Source organism: Aythya ferina (assembly GCF_964211825.1).
Source record: "Aythya ferina genome assembly, chromosome: 1".
NCBI lineage: Eukaryota > Metazoa > Chordata > Aves > Anseriformes > Anatidae > Aythya > Aythya ferina.
This window is the reverse complement of record NC_140296.1, coordinates 98,008,324-98,026,432: the sequence shown is the minus strand read 5'-3', so window position 1 is coordinate 98,026,432 and position 18,109 is coordinate 98,008,324. Positions and strand designations below refer to the sequence as shown.

At 37.0% G+C, this 18,109-nt stretch overlaps 1 protein-coding gene across 9 annotated transcripts in view; it reads right to left on the bottom strand.

Moving 5' to 3' along the window:
- The window catches only part of LOC311433151 (uncharacterized protein), a 313,366-nt gene that overhangs the window by 161,207 nt on the left and 134,050 nt on the right, over window positions 1-18,109 (bottom strand). For 3 of the 9 annotated variants that reach the window (XR_014690587.1, XR_014690592.1, XM_084511961.1), the window contains 3 exons: window positions 14,117-14,159; window positions 4,274-4,523; window positions 2,886-2,941 (listed from right to left, as the gene is read on the bottom strand). The exons of 1 other annotated variant lie outside the window; for it this stretch is intronic. The gene's annotated coding sequence lies outside the window, so the exon portion shown is untranslated. The remainder of the gene's footprint in view (window positions 1-2,885; window positions 2,942-4,273; window positions 4,524-14,116; window positions 14,160-18,109) is intronic. 5 more of the 9 variants (XR_014690588.1, XR_014690590.1, XR_014690595.1 and 2 more) reach the window with 2 other exon arrangements.

Below are 18,109 nucleotides of genomic sequence, written 5' to 3'. Positions count from 1 at the left end.
GAAGGGAAAGTGGAGGATACTAATATATGCCAAGAGTACTGTGCAGTTCTTCCTGATCATCTGCTTGGGAAGAGGCTCCCTGGGAATGTCTCCTGCTGCTGAGGAGAATACATGCTAAGAAGTAAATACATTAGCAATATCACCATCCTGCATGCTAAACCTCACTAAAGTCCTTAGATGAACAAGATACACACAAAACCACACCATAACATTTTCACAATCATGGCCAGAGAAAAGTTCGTAAGAGACTGAGGCAAAAAGTGGAACACACATTTAAATAGAAATAAAGACAAAAATGAAGATTAGAAAGTTAACCTGCAACAACCTTATAAACAATTTGTGCAACTCAGCATTTTAAAACCTCATAATTTACATATTTTTCAGCTAGTTAAGGACTGTCTCCAGGACATGTTTTTAAACATGGCATTAATAGTGTGAATTTTCTCCTTTTTCAACCTCTGGTTTTATCCTTCAGAATCCTGTTTTATAATGACCTTTGATTTTTAACTTAATTTTTAACTTTATTTTTAACTTTCAACTTCTACCTTAATAATAGTTTTAAATACTGCCCTAAATACATTGACCAATACATTGACCCCTTACTTTGACCAAGACCATATTATAGACTCACATATTATAGACTCACATAGATGACCAAGGCAGGAAAGCATCTCTGGAGATCATCTAGTCCAATCTCCTGCTCAGAGCAGGGTCAGCCAGAGAAGGTTGCTTGGGGCCATGTGCAGATCGCTTTTGACTCATCTCCAAGGATGGAGACTCCACAGCCTCTATGGGCAACATATTCCAGTGTTTAACCCTCTTACAATAAAAAGATTTGCTTAGTTTTGTTTTTCATTCTGTTTAAATGGAATTGCCTGTTTTCACTGATTACCACTTAGAAGAGTCTGGCTCTATCTTCTGTACTGCATCACATCAAGTATGTATCCACATCAGGCACATGATATGTTGTATTTAAACATAAGAAATTAAAATGGCTATAGTTCATTCGTTTATAAACACATTTTCCCATCTTTCTAGTTAATTTTTTAGCACATAGTTGAGAGCATGACACCAAGAACAACAACAAAATTAGTATAAATATACTAACTTAGGTGTGGAATACAACATCTTTAGATTTTTATTTATTCTTTAAACGGTGCTATGGACTACAAAATAGGTTTTAAAATTTTACTGCATTGAGAGTAAAAAGCAAAGTTTTCTGTTTCTAACACTTTTGGCTGCTACTGCACTTTTCATTAGAAGGGATACAAAGAAACTCTTGAAAAGGAGTTTCAGTTACCAAATTTCACAATTTATTCAAAAGGTATTTTAATAAAAGCGTGAAAAATTAAGAATGTGATCATCAAACATTACTTGGAATTTGCAGACTTCTTCAAACTTGTATCTTTTAAAATTTGATTGACTTTAAATGCAGGCAAATGGTTACCAGACACAGTGCATCACTAAGCATGTCTCCTTTTTATTAATGTCATAAATCTATATATGTTGCTGTAATATGCAGCCCATAAATAAATCTACCGACAGAATTAGGTAAAACTATTAATTTAGCTGTAACATTTGACATGAGGAGCACTATAGTCAATTGATTATACTCTACATCAAAAATATTTTTGAATGAAATCTGTCTAACAGCTGCTGCTGCTGTTGGACATTGAAATCATTCACCCAATGATTTCCACTGATCACCAAGAACAAATGACCTAAACAAATCCTCAGTAATACCATGAATTTGTCTTTTATTTGTAATTTTAATATTTGGCATTTTAACTGTCCAGCTTTCCAAGCACAGGTTCCTACATTTTGTCACCCTTATGTTTAATTTTGTGCTGAGTGCAGAACATTTCTTTCTTGGTTATTTTATTCTTTGAGGAATAACAAAATTGGGAGACTCAAGTCTTTACTTCCTGTAAGCTATAGCAGAGACAACACAGCAGCAGTAACTCCTCCAAACCACCTTACCAGCACTTCTGGAAATCAAAAGCCAACAAACCAAGGACTAGATACATTTATAATATTCCATTCAGCCATTGGGCAACCAAGTAAGCATAATACAACCTGTAGAGGTTCCTTTTGTGTTACAGACATAGCGACTATGAACACATCAGTCTAACCACAAACAGATAAGCAATCACCAGGAGGTGACTTCAGACATCAGCCAAGGCAAACCCAACAGGAAGCCTTTCAGTACTTGCAAAAGATTCCAACTCAAGCTTTTACTTACTACACATCAACAACAAAATTCTGATTCTACTGAAATCAATGGCAAAACTCTTGTCCAACAGAGACAAAATGTTGCCTAAGTTTATTACTGATTTTATAGCAGTGACAGAATCTGATATCCTATTACCAAATTCTTAAGACACCAGCCGCCTTCCTGTTTAGGATCATATTTTAACGTAATGTTTTTCCAATTACTAAATAGATATTTGTAGCCATAAAAAGGATACCAACGAAGAAATAAAAAGGAAAGCAAAAAGAAATAAAGGACAACTGCTAACAGTTAGCATATATGCTGTAAGTACAACAAATGAATTTTCCAGTGTAAAGGCACCAATTTATTACCAAAATATTTCTTTCCTTTAGATGGAAACTAAGTTCTACTTTGTCTTTTTTTTTTTTTTTTTGATTTATTCTTTGTTAGTATTCATTATCATTAAATTTCCTGTAATTAAGACTGCTGAATCAAAAACACATGGTTGCTTGTGAAGCCAATGCTGCTCAACATACCGAAATCCCAGAACCATGTTTTGCCATGAAAGAACAGATCATTTTTCATTATTGCTACAGGATTTATTAAAACTTAGTACAGTACAGCTATAGGTCGTCAAGTTCCACCTACAACCCTAGCATGCAGTTTACTGTACCTGTGAGTATAAGCATTGTACAATTTCACAGTCATCTTGTAGAGTATGACAATGTACTGTAAAATAGAAAAAAATAAAATAAAAATAATAAAAAAAAAGAAACATTTCCTAAAATTTGTGCTGATTTTCCTTCCAACAGACATGGTCCATGTGATAAGATCAGGATACTGGTTGTTTTAAACTCAAAAACGCTGACTTTTATGAGAAAAAAAAAATAATCAAGTAAATAGTGCTGAAGTAATACATTTCTATATCTCAGTGGCTCAATAATTTTCCAAGAGTACAGTTTGCCTGCCACATTCACAGATTTATATGGTTTCCTTTATCATTTTGCAACAGTAGTTTATAATGCATGATTTACCCCAACCTGTACCTATCAGAGTTTTGTTCGTCTTTATCTTCCACCTATAGGCCTAATGAAAAAACACTTCTTTAAATATATACATTTTTTCACATCACAGTAATGAAATACTAGATAATTCTTTTCAAGTAGTATGACAGCTTATTTCAAAGAAACAGAGAATCCTTGTGCCTTGAGAGAGATGCTGTGTAAAGATATTGCAAATACTTGCGCTCACAGCTTCCAATGAGGCCGACTTGCTATGAAATGCCATTCTTTAGCTACACAAGGGCATTTCAGACCATGTCTGCTTGTCACCTCCAGTCTTTCTCTCTGATATATAATAGATGTCTTCATATAAGGTCTACCTGGCGTTTAGAATGATTCATTGAGGTAGGTTTTGTAAAATGCCATTTGCGTATTCATAATGAGCAGGGAAAAATAGGAGTGAACTTTATGTACTGTGAGAAGAGTAAAGAACAACCCTCTGAGTACAATCAACTCTCTTTTTTTTTTATGTTTAGGTTATTGTCTGAAATACACCCTCAAAGGTGGTACCTTTTGCATTTTTCTTATGATGAGCACTGAACTGTGTATATTTATCTTCATACTTTAGATATTGACATTTTCTTAAATTTATAACAAAAGCTGTAATGATTTAAGAGTTGATCTCCAGGAATAAAATTAAAACATATCTCCAGATATATAAGTGAGAATTTGTCAATGTACAAACTTTCAGCAAGTATCATAGGGTAATATGGTCATGGGACTGGGACGTAAGACTTGATCTTCCTAGCTTAAAATACAAAAGGATTATTATTAGAAGTCACATAGTCCATAATGAAAAAGTGATGCAAATTTCAAAGCATAAAAAGACTGATCAGTATTTCAAACCTTGGAGAAGAGACTAAAGTAGGCATTTTCAAGTTTGCTTCAGACCAATTATGAGATTCATCCTCAGACTTTCACCAAGCTTAGTACCCACAGTATAAGAGCTCAAGACAAAGGGTAGTGATTTTCCAGTTTCTTGACTTGTTACCTAACTCACCTGCAGTTGAAGACAAGTTTCTGTGCACATCAAAGGAGAAACAGGGGCTTTTCCAGAGAGGAATTCTGATTGCCTCTGTTTCTGAATTGTCTTTTTACATTCAGTGATGGGAATAACACCCAAATTCTCAAAGAATGGATTCCTGAGAACCAGTCAAAGTCACCATATCATGAAGTCAAAGGATTCCAATAAATGACCATTAATTTCTGCTTGCTGTCTGCCAACACTGGGGGCACAGTAGGTAGACTACCTGTCAGGGAAAACAAAGGAAACTCTTCAGAAGCTAAGACTGAAATGTAAGAATAAGGAATTAATGCAAACTGTTAGGAAATGCTATGCTTTTTGGGTAAAGGCAGACCCAGCTGAGCTAAAGCCCTGCACTGTAAAAGAACACCACCAACAACAAAACAACAACAAAAAACAAACAACGAGGATCTCATTTAATCACTAGTGTAAATATAAACTTGGAACAACTTAACTCAAGAAACTTATGACATGATGCCACATCTTTTTTCTTTTCTTTTTTTTACAAAAAAAAAAAAAAAAAAAAAAAAAAGCACTATGACTTCTAACCAGTATTAGCAAAAGCTTTACAAAAACAACAATCAAAGGCAAGTAGCGTGAAAAGATGTATCTTTACTGAGTGCATGATGTAAAGGATGCTCTGGGTTTCAAATGATGAAAAAGAAGCAGGAACAACACAGGAAATGAGCAATAGGAAGGAGCTAAACATAACTGACCACAACGAAAAGTGACTGACAAAACAGAGATGACCCAAAGTAGTACTGTAGCACTGGAGAGTATTGAAATCCAGAAAAGCAACTTTCTGTTTGGATTTGAAAATGAAGAGGTAGCCAATAGAAGTAATCCATGTGTGATGCCTGTGCAACTTTCAATCAAAACAGACCTATATTGCAACATTGTGAGTGATTTGTTATTTTTTAAGGCAGAGCTCTAAGGAAAAACTTAAAAGAATAAAGTGTAATAGTTAAATGAGTTAGTGAGGAAAACAGGAAAAAAAATCTCATAGAAAGATTTGGGAAAACAAATTAAAACTGAATTCTTAATTTCAGCCCCAAGTTCATCTGAACTTCAGCGAGGATTTTTGTTAGCTTGCTGTAAATAAGGTGGTGAAAATCCCTTTCTCTCCACTTGGATGTTCTTGGAGGTATAGACAGAAGTGTTTCATCATCAGTAGCCCCAAATAAGTCAAAAAACATCTGTATAACAAGACCACTATTCTTTCCTAACTTTTTCCCGAGTAATGTGCTGGCAATATGTCTTTGGAACTGTATTCTGGTATATTTTCCACCAGGGTATGATGCACGCAATCCAATATAGTCCATTTGGCTAACTTTCATGATATTAAACTGCTGAGAAGAGATCTGTTTTTAAAAAGTCAACTGAACAAAAACTTCAGAGTCTGTTTTCTTGTTTCAACTGTGAGGCTTTGAGTGTGTACAGCTATCAAGAAGAAAAACAGAAAGGAGCGTACATGACTGGAAAATAAACATAAAACTGCTGAACCAGTATTGTAATTCTAGGATAATGGGCCCTGATGCTACCCTTTCTCTAAGGCCCTTTTTCCCTTCTGTTTGGTAGATTATTATTTTTTTTTCAAGTATTATTTCATGTATTTCCCCTGAGTTTTCCTGCTCTCAGTCCTGCCTCATTACCTGCGTTGCATATAAGGAGGACTTTGGTAGCACTGGAAGATATGTTCCTCTGAGACGACACAACTCACTCCATAACATTTTTAAAATCGTGTATGTGCAAGTAATGCTGACATTTAGCTTAAGATTTGGAGGAAAAGAAAGAGTGTGGAGGGGTTCTTAACACTAAAAATGCCATTCGGCATTGTTTTCTATGAGTGCTACCTTACAGATGGGGTGAAGCAGCAGTCTCCCTACAGATTCCACCCATCAGTTACTCAAATCTTATAGCTGTACATCAGCCATCTCCCTAAAGCTGTGAGCTCTCATTCTATATGGCATCATAGATACCTCACTCTTTACTGGCTCATTACTTTAAACACACTCTATCAAATTATTTCATTGGCTTAAAACAGATTTTTTAACATACACTTCTCAGCTGGAATGCTGTGATATTTGTTACAGACAAAATGTCAGATACCAGAGAGTTTTGATTTGGGTGTACTCTGAAAACTTCAGAATCTTATCTAGTATTATCATACCTCCTTGTAACGTCTCTTCTACCTCTCTTTTTCATAACTTCAGGTCATGACAGACCTGTATTTCTTTTATTTTCTGCTCCTCAGTTTCCACAATCTCATCACAAATCTGTCCAATATATATTTTATTGATACTATTGATACTATTTAAATTCCCACTTCAAGCTCAGATTTTCAAATTCTGATTCCTATCATAGTGATCCTCCACAGGATTTTTGGCAATAACAGTTATTGCCAGTTTCATAATATTTTAAAGAAATATGTAAACAACCATTTACCAGAAAAAAATAAAAATAAAAAATTGTTTTGTGCTCAGAAGATGAGTGATTCTTTGAATGAAATGAAACCCCAGCATGAAAGGGCAACAGAAAGGCCAGACACCACTTAATTCCTGCATTAGTCCTTTCATTCCTTCTCTCTCATTTATCATCTTTGAGATGTTGAAAAAGATGATCTTCAGCCCATCAGCAGACCAACCACACAGCAGAAAAGACAATACAATAGTCTTTAGTACAGACAATATCAAGCACACCGTAGAAAACCTGCAAAAAAAAGGGTGTGTTGAATCCAGCAGTAAAAAGCTAAAGGTACACCATGGAAAAACATGGGAGGACTGAGGCTGATAAGGCATCAGTTTATGGAGAGAAACAGGCAACTACACTCTCTTCTACAACTTAAAAGTAGATGATATAAACACTGTAGAAAGTGAGGTTTTCCCTGTTCCTAATGCCTGCAAAAATTTTTCTTTTTCTTTGTTAACCATACCCAAGGGAGTAGATATTTTTTTTTACCTGAGGATGTAAAAAGTAGAGTGCATTTTCAAAGTCCATGTCACTCAGATGAATTTCACTGACTAAAAGTACTGTCACTCACTAGAAAATCCATTTTCCCAAGTTCTTCTTGACTTTTTTGGTACAAACTGTAAATCTCTACCCAGATAAATTTTATCAAACCTACCTCCAACTATGGACCAGGAACCATGATGATAGGTTCGTCATCTTTTTACGTTATTTAGGTGTTTCTACAAGTATAAATAATTACTTATTTTGAAATTTGAAGCCTTTGAAATTATTTATTAAGTATGATTTTAGTGAACACCTACTTTTCAGTACACTGATAGTCTCTAGTAATTTTGTATATATTATGTAAACCTGCTTCTACCTGAATTTGCTTGCTAGAATCCCTAGCCTTGCTTGCCTTGTGGAGCATTATGGCAAACAATCAGTCCATCATGACTGACACACCTATTTTCTCAGAAGGAAGCAGACAGGCATTTTTCATGATGGTATGACACATTCTGCCTTACAAACTCCCATAATCACATCTACAGAGAGAATCCAGCCATTACTTTGAACACCTTTGACAAGAAATTACCTATCTACCTATATTACTTTCATGCCATTTGATGCATTTGTCCATGCCCAATATCCCTCATCTTTTACAGGAAAATCCTGTAGTCCTCTGTGGCTGCAACTGCCACAAGACTTTGCAGTCTGCCATTTTTTATCACAAGTGTGTCATTTACATGTTCTGTAAGCTTTTCATAGTATGTTGAATTGGCAAACCCAACCTCCATGGACTTATCTTTTGTATGTGCTAAATGATTTACTTAATATTAAACAGAGATTCTCAGAACTGTATACTTTTATTTCTTTCAGTAGTAGGAAAAGGTTAAAGTAAAATCCAAACTAAATTACCAAAATACTCAAAACCCAATTTACCTTCATTTATCCTATTATATGTTACATATATATTTTATATAAGATATATATTATATCCTATTATATAACAGGGGCATCCCATAGATATATATTTAGCCATTTAGGAAGCTGCCATCCTGAAACAACTTATGGTTTACAAGGGTTTTGCTTGTTTGTTATTTTTTTCCATCTATGCCCCAGTTTGCTAGTAAGTACTCCCCTTTATTTAAACATTACTGAACTGGGGCTTTCCCATTGAATTTTCAGTGGGACAGGTCAGATGTTTCTGGGTACAATGGACCTAAGGAAAGAGAAAAAACAGAGGACAGAGAATTTTCTCCTGGACCAAGAGCTCCAGGAGGGTTGTTCCTTCTCATTTCAGAAAGCGCCTCAGGTATTCAGGCACAACACCATGAAATGCAATTGCAAAAAGGAGCCATGATAGAAGCTGAAGAGAATTACTTTCCCAAATGCCACCGACTATAGCAGCTTTTCCCCTACAGATCAGTCTGCCAGACATCAAATATTATCTTAATGAAATAAGTTAAATTTTGCTGACTCTTTATAAGCTGAATCACCAGAAGCTCCGTGCACAATTTCTCCCTGAAATGTTAGAAAACTGTGTGTGTTGTGTCTGGTGGGTTGGAGTGAGGGGAGAAGTAGAAGGAGAATGGGGGAAATGATGGAGGGAATGGGCAGACAAGCTGAAGAGATCACAAGGGATCATCTAGTCCACCACGTTGCCCCAAGGCAGCACCAGTTACTCCTGTCATTCCTAACACATTTGTATAGTGTCTCCAAACTTTACTTGTAAATCAGATCTTCGAGACCTCTGATTATCATCATTGTTCTCTGCTTCATTCTCACAGTACAAAGCCCAAAGCAGGATATCGCACACCAGACAAACAAGATGCTCACAGCTAAGCAGCGAGCGTCTGTCAACAGCAACTGCACTCTTTATGCCGACGGGCATTTAAACTGAACTACTGACAGAGAGAGAAACTCACACCTTGTTCCTAAGTGGCTAAGGCTTATTTCTCAGAGACTTACAATATCCCTTTAATCATCTGAATTTGGAAGCCAGTACTGAGACTGGATAGCTCAAAATAAAAAGCTTTTCTAGTTGCATGACAGAAAACTGCAAGTTATAAATATTTAGAACATATTTGATCTCCTATGTCTCTAGCAGAGAGGGTGTTGGATGAATCAGCACTGATCAGAAATAATCTTGGTTCTGATACATTTGATTAGGAAGGACTGTAGAGATGGTTTTAGCAAAACAGGTGAGGAAGGGGTGTATTGGTCTTCGGTGCTAGTGCCACAACTGACAACCTTGCACAAGAATAGAAGGCATAATGCCTATGTCTCTGTCTGGCACTGAGCAGATGTCCTCTCATAAAAAAATCATAAAACAGCGGTAAAATCCATTCGAATGACGACCATATTAAAAGTTGTCTCTTTAAGCTTTCCTTAAACATCAGGATGCTCTTAGGGAACAGCAGAACATGAAGGAATTGTAGCCCAGTTAAATGAAGGTCTGACACAGGGAGGACTCTCACTACTTTAGTCCCACAGACAGTAGCTGGTGGCGACCACCTTTGGTCTCCCAAGGACCCAGTCCTGCTGCTCCTCTCCCTGCAGGCTGCAGACTTGGGCACCTCACAGGTATCCTGGACACCAGGGGACAACTGAAGGACATAGAGCCTTGGGGCAGTAAGTTAGGGCATGGCTGTATTCAACCTTATTTGCAGCACAATGGCTTACACCACTGCAAATATGGTTTATTATATTTTTATTACGCCATATTTGCAGTGCTGTAACAAATGATGACCTTGAGAATCAGTAAGCATCCAGCTTTCAGTGGTTTTGGTGGTCTAATTGACATGAGTAAATGAGGCTTATCCACAGTCAAAGTGTTTGGGTTAGACTGCGTATGTCTTGCCACCTACTTCATTCTTTCTAAAAAGGAACAAGAAAACTCACCTCTCAAATTGATAATCTGTTCATGTTTCACACTGCACAAAGCCACAAAACACAAAGATTAAAGAAGTAAAGAATTCATAATAGATTTGTCACATGATATGGTTAACAGGAAACATTTTAGACAATCTTCCCCCAGAAAAGGTTGGTTCATTATAAGCAAAGTTATTTGCAGGGATATGTGTCAATTCATTTTCCCTTGAAGAAGCAGACAGTTTTGAAATTGTTGAAATACTACATTTAGGCATTATGAACATGAAAAACTTCTGATTTGAAGTTCAAAATGATTTTTTTTTTCCAAATGCTAATATAGATGTGTAGAAAAATAAATCAAAATCACAGAACCATAGAATGGCTCGGGTTGGAAGGCACATTAAAGATCAACTAATTCCCCCCTGTCATGGGCAGGGATGTCACCCACTAGATTAGGTCACCCAAGGCCTCATCCAAAATAAAGTATTTCAAAATTACTAATATTAAATATTAAAGTTGATTTAATTAACCTTTCCCCTGACCTTTGCTTATAAAATAACCAATATTTCATCTTTTTGTTACTATTTCAGAGATGAGAAATTTCTTAAGCATCAAGAATTGTTGACACTCAACATAATTATTTCTGATCCATCTTCAAGTTCTGTAAAGCCATTTAAAAGTCAATACATTAAAAATTTTGAAGATTTTTTAAAGAAATACTTTGAGTGTATCTTTTTTTCTCCTCCTTGTATTTTTCATTATTAGGGATATTTTAATTTCAAAAACGTCTTAAAATTTAAGAACTTTTCTGTTTCTGTGGCTTGCTTTTTTTCAAGGCCTTACTCAACTATTTCTAAGATTATAGCAGCAGATTGTGAAGCCACAAACAATAGTCTCTAACTTAAGGTGAAGAATAGGTATGTGGAAGACATAAGAGATGCTGGTAAGATTTAAAAGACAGTATTAAACTCAGGAACAAGGCAAAAAATATTCTCAATGAAGATAAAATGCAAGATAAAGCAGGTCTTTTCAAATTTATTCTGGATGAAATAGGGTGCATTGCACTTGTTTCATTCTGGAATACTACAAACAAATATGATATAGGATATATCCCCAGAGCCGTGCAGTTGTTCAGTTCACAGTGTTTCTCCACTCAAAGTTACCACGTCACTGTCCTCTTACAATATTGCCCTCTGTATCTGTCAGTGGTTTATACAGCAGGAGGGTATTGCCTCAGATGTTTTGAGTACAGTCGTCAGGTTTGTTGCACTTGAGGGGGGATCTGTCCCTGTTGCATTGTCTTCTGCTTTTATCAGTCAAGGCAGCTTCTCTGCCTTCCAATACACTATCTTGATCATGACCTTTGATGCACAGCCCAAAAAGGCTTTTGACATCTCCCCTATCAGGTCAGTATTTCACTTTTCAACTAATAAAAACACGATTAATCAACAAGTACTTGGAATTCTGTGGGTAGCAAGGATGTAAACCTCCCACTATCTAAAGAATCTGCTTTTTAGTGAGCTACTTATTTAGTCTTACTCAGAGGTCCTGCAAAAACTGACTCATTATATAAAAAATGTAATGCACAAAAACGCGAGCTAGGTTGTGGAGCTGGCAGGGGCTGATCTCTGACGTGAAGAACCAATTCAGAGGAGTAATCACTAGCAAGTCTTAATTGCAACATACTGTGAATTAAGTGCATAGGTAGTGTTTATTTAGCACATTTTCACATCTGAATATCTGCAGTTTTGTAGAAAATTCTAAGCTTGATGTTGAATGGCATTTTGCCAGAAATTAAAAGGAATTATAACAGTTGTGTGCTAAAATTCTACCTTCTGGGCAAATGGCAATTTATATAAATGTGATGTAATATTAAATGTATGTGTGTATGTTAGTAAATACACAGTCACTGCACTGGTAACACAAATTGAAGCCTTTGTATCAAGACAGAATATTTATAATTTACATAGTTACTACAATGTAAAAAAAAAGATCTGCTTTACTAGCAAAGAATACCACTGGAATCACTGTTTTACTCTGCAGTTACTAATATCCTGCTTATTGATTATGTGTTTCACTGTATCTTCAAGATGCCCCAGGCACATCAGATGCTATGTGCTGTTCTGGACCCTCCATCCCTGAGGTGAAAATATTCAAGCCAGAACACTCTCATTTACTAGCACTAGGACTTCACTGAATTATTACAGAAAAGAACAAAGTGTAGGACAATTTACTATGTTTGCTACCAAATTTTCATTGTGAGTGTCCTCTCGCTGAATCTGTCAATGCCTTTGCAAGAACTTTCAATATTTTATACTGAGAAATTACTGTCCTCTTCCCCCTTCTCCCAAATAAATAAATAAATAAATAAATAAATCAGTACAGGCTAGATGTAAAAGCTTATTTTAAAAATTATTTTATCCAAGCAGCTGTTTTTCTGTTTTTCTGACTAATTCAACCTTCACCAAAATATTCCAATAGTTATGCACTTCATAAGAGCCTTTTAATTTTGCTTAGTCAAGAAAGAGAGATTTAAATAAGAAAGTGACTTCCATGCAGAAAATTCCAAGTAAGAGGAAACACCCAAAAAACATTTAATTTATCTTGGTATTTCCCTAAAATAAAATGATCAGACTCTCACTTGACAAGAATTCACATCTGCAGAAGTAAATAAAGAAAATGCATGTAAAGGTCAGGCGTTATCACACATAGTATTGTACAAAACCTTCTCTCACTATTTAGCCGCCTGTTCAATAGTCCAAGATACTCAGAAAGGTAGGACCCAACCTTTATTTTTCAAAATTCACTGGAAGACACAGGGATCAGTAAGTGAACAGTGCTAAAACAAGCACTGCTACGAAGATGACAGGCACAGCTTTCTTCCGTGAAGCTTGTTCCAAACAGCAGGAGCAACTACAACTTCTGGAGTTGCAAAAACTTTCTTCTGAAACAGGGGGGTTTATTTTAACAAGATTTCTAGGGCAAATACCAGCTCTAATGAAATTACATGGATATTAGGACAAACATTTTGTCCTAAAAATCTATATTTAGATAAATCAAAAGAGCTGCAATCTTCTCTCAACAATTTTATAAATCCTACCACCTTTTCTGATTTTTTTTCTAATTTTTTTCCCAGATAGTTCAACTAAGGATGCATTACATAAACTATAGAGTTCCTTCTGTTTTCTGTTTTGAGACAAATTAAAGGTCATTTTTCAGCATATTTTTCTCATTTTCCAACTATTTACATATCTGTAGACACAGGCAAAATTAGAAGATGCATTTTACATGTCCAGACTTGAAAATTAGGATAAATGAACTGAAGTCTAATGCTTTAGGATGCCATTTATTTCTCTGTATTGCAAGGAAAAGAAAATAACAATAACAACAAAAACACCTTACTGCACCTTTCTGGTAGCAAATTTAGTAACTAGCAAGGAACCCACCACCTCTCATCTCTCCATGAAATAAATGTTAATTTGTGTCCAGATAGATTTTGCATATTTGCCACAGCTCAGCTATGAACTTATTATAGAAACCCTAAGAACACAACAGAAACATAAGAAGCTAGTATCTGTTGTTTAAAGACACCTCAGTTTTACAGCAGGGATACTGATGCTCCCAACTTTTTCATTATCTGAAACCCCATCAACAGCTTTATAATGATGAATGTAACATAGTTCAGTTTGCATTTGCAAAATTCACTTTTAGAAATGGCAGATGTGGGCCAGCACATCTGGAAACCACTTTTAATTATACTTTCCTCAAGTGGGAAAGCAGTAGCTTGTACCCATAGTGAAGCTTTTATATCTGACCACACAAATACCAGCAACCACCTGTGCTTTACACTGATTTTCATTATAGAGTATATCACATTACTACCCTATTATTGCAGAACGGCATTTGAAGCTGTTGTGACTAAGCTGCAGCAAGTGTGGTCTCGAAAAGACCTCTACTCTACAAAAATGTAATAAACTTGATTGCAGTTAGGGTACTTACCACTGAGGGTATGAGCATGCTCCTAAAGTTGGCTTCTCTTGCTCTGAAAGTCATAAAAGATACACATTAACAATCATGATTACTGGCCTGGGAACTGGAATTTAGTGAACTAATGTATAAACCCCAAATAAGGTACCTCACAAGTATTTGGAATTCCTTTCCAATATTTGTTTCTTTCCTACTGTTAACACATGATTATTATAGTCAAATACTCATGGCTTCTTCAGCCATACTCTGAGATCACAAAAAGCTATTTCAACTGTGATCTGTCAGCCTTTCAATTCTGTCATAAATATTTTCATAGGTTGCAAACATTGAGCTGCACGATTAGGTTGGGTTTTCTAAACTTAACCTTCTTCCGTACTCCCCCCACCCTGCTCCAACCAAGTGTAACAGCTTTTTTACATCACTGTTCTTCCTAACAAAAAAAAAAAAAAAAAAAGTTTCATTATTTCTATGGATTCTTTTTCTTTACAACACTCCTTCAATGCTTCAGAAGTGTATAATGTTGACACATAAGATTCAGTATATCAGAGTGGAAAGGAAAGGCTGAGAACTCGCAATTCTCACCCCCCGGGAGACCTGTTACACTCAGGGACAGACTTGTCAGGAGCACACGCCGGTAGGCATAACTTTGCAAAGGGTACCAGTACGCAATTTTACAGCCTGCATTTGAGAATCATTTGCTGTGCTGACCCACACCGTGTGTCTGTAACTAAAAAATCCAGGTATCGCTTTAGCATATTTTGATCTCCTTGGAAGTTACTGTGCCTAAATAAAAGCCTCCACAATGCTAGGCATCTAAAAAAAAAATAAAATGCATTCACCTGCCTAGTATACTCTGCCTTTAATTCAGGATGTAGGTCTTGCAGTGAGATGTGAAGACATGGAGGAGCCCCTTGGGACTGAACTCTGTTCCAGTGAGCTGCCCGTGTGCCTTCACCGCCTATGCCAAGGGCTCTGGGGCTGCAGCTGCAAGGAAGGGAAAAGCTACTGCTTTGGGGAAGGCTTACAGCACAGCTGATCCCAGGATCCCACGGCAGCCGCTGTGCTGCCTCTCTATCAGGCAGAGCCACGGCCAACCTGCAGAGCTGCCAAGTGCCTTGGCCTGCTCCTGCCCTCCGTCCGCCGTCCCCAGCCCCCAGCACTGCTGGCTCACAACAGGCTGAGAGCTGCTCAGGCTGCCCCGGCTCGGCACAGAGGGAGCAGCAAGACCCTCTGCAATGAACCCTTTCTTGTCATCTCACAGCCTTCTGAGATATTTGAACATCCACCCAACTATGATGTACTAAAATAATGCACAGTGGTGTTCCCTGGGTCATACATGTAACTTTTGCAAAAACGTTTGTAATGCTTTAAGAGACTGAATATATTAATGGTCTATAATCCCACCGCAGTAAAAGCATAATCTGGTTTCACATTGCAAATACATTTATCGTCCGTGGCATAATATTCCTCCTCCTATTGGATAACCTGTAGTAACAATTTTACATTGCTAAAAAATGTTTTATTTCTGTGAGTTGCTTAAACTTTAAAGAAAAAAAGGATCATGGTCTACTTGGAAATACAGGCATACTCTGTAAATATAACTTGCTAAAGGTTTTCAAACTCAACATGGTTACAGGGCAAAAGAAGCACTTGTACATTTGAATATGAAGGTGTCCTGAAATCAATCTTACTCAAAAAAAAAATAAAATTATGTCTAATTACAAAAATAACAGACCTAGTGTGTAAATTCATTTCACCTTGGACATATAGCTCCTAATGCAGCATTTTAGAAGGAAGACACTTGCACACGGGTAGCTGCACTTTCTGCACATTTGTTGAATTGGCAATATGGAGATAAGGAAGGCCAGCCACAAGACTAACTTTTTGAAGGGGAGAAGAACAAGAGAAGAGACTGCAAATGGGCAAGATAAGGACTCAGACACTTTCCCCTCGATGATGCCAGGACACATACACCTTTACTCGCTAAGCCTTCCTCTTGAGGAGTGCCAGTGAAGACGACGTAGCAGCATGGGGAGGATGGTAATGTCAGTGGTGTTAGAGCGGCTGGAAAGGAAGGGGGAAGACACAGCTTTTGGCAGCCTGAAGCAGGCAGGTCAGCAGGCGCAGGGTCCCAGGAGCCACCAGGTCAGGGTTTTTCTCCCTGAGGACTGCCGTGGACCCGACATCAGGCCCTCGCCCATACACATCTCTGGCTACCCCACTCATGATGCTGTCATCATGAGCTTAAGGATGTGACTGGGAAGGAGAGCAGAAACGTCTTTCTTTGAAGTCATGAAATATATCCAAGATCCTGGATATCTGCCATTTTAAAACACTGAGCTGAACGCACTCCATCGTAGCAGCAGGTTAACTGCCTGGAAGCACGGCACAAACCAACTGGGAAAATACTGCCATGGGTGCATCCTGCCTGACTTGTCCTGTCTCGGGGCACTGTGGGTGCGGTGGCGCGGTCCCCGCTGCTGCTCAGGGCAACCAGCATCTGTGTTGGGGAGAAGGTGGAAGGCCAGGGCCGCTCACCTTGAACAGGGTTGCTCTGGTGCCCCTCTGCTCCCCTAGACATAGCAAACAGAAAATCCTGCGAGGCCTCTGCTGTGCTGTTGGCCCTGCCTGGGGAGCTAGACTGGCACAACAGTGGAGCACTGTTCTCAATTAAAAACATTACCAGGGTGCAGCAACGATTCAAAAGCCCAGCAAAATATTATTTTGTGATTGCAGCAGCACTTTGTCAATCGGTACAGGCATTGTGAACTGTGAAGGTTTGGTAGAGAAAGCACAGAGGAAGCAACAACAAAAATCATTCTGACTGCACACAGCCTTTATGGAACCAGTGCAATTCTACCTGCATTTCTAAATCACTGCAGCATAATCACAAACCAAAATTGTAACTCCAGTGAAAATGACGATATAGAGGGACTTCGTTACTCATATTACTGTATCTGCAAGTATGTATCCTGCCTGCTACGTTCTCCTTTTTGTGAGAATACAGAGCAATTGTGGCTATTCGAATGCAGAAAAATGTTAAGCAGAGCAAGAAAGAAATGAAGAGAATTTCAGTTAAATTGGATTTTCTTGTCTCTTTCTGTAGTTTTTATCACTGAGATGACAAAACATTATCATTAGCAGTTTATGCCAAAAGTTAACATTCACCCATCATTTTCTATTTTCTCTAAACCACAAAGGTTGGAGACTGTTATGCACTCCTCTTATCTTCCTCTGTTACTTTAGAATCTAAAAGCACACTGTGCCCATTAATCTTTCATGGCAGAGTTCACTGAAGTTCTGCCAAAATTCAATAATTATGTTCCATCCAATGCAGCAATTTATTTATCTCATTGCTGGAATTTAAAATATATAGAACAAAGCGCCTAGTTTATATGAATGAAACATTTCCTTAAAAAAAAAAAAAAAAAAAAAAAAAAAAAAAAAGCAGAAAACAAAAAAAAACAGGCTGGTTTCATTTCTAAAGTTTTAAAATAGATTCAGTAGAATCTATCATGGAATAAAGCTGTTTTTACAAGCCCTCATGACATCTCGATAAACTGAAAGTGTTGTACAATATGTTTTTTTCTCATATAAGTTATTTTATAAATACCTTTGTAACTTTTACTCAAATGTATAACAATATGTTCATTTATACTGCACTACTAAAACACATAATATATTAATGTCTAGCAGCCATTAAAAATGCCAACTACAAAGCAAGAATTTTTATTTTGAATGCAGAATTGGTTTGCTTACTGAACTGAAATGGGTGACTGGGAGTTCAACAATTTGTGGAGCAAAATCTAATATACAAAATTACTGCGAAGTTAAGCTTTATAATTGCACCCTTTCATGAAATGTTTGCAAACAAATAGAAAACATAAAGACTTCCAAGGAGGAAGATTAGAGACACATTATTTCTGTTGGCTTTTAAAAACAAAAATGCCATAATGGAGAATACTTAGTATGCTTCACCTTTTTAAGTCTCAGGAAAGATAACTC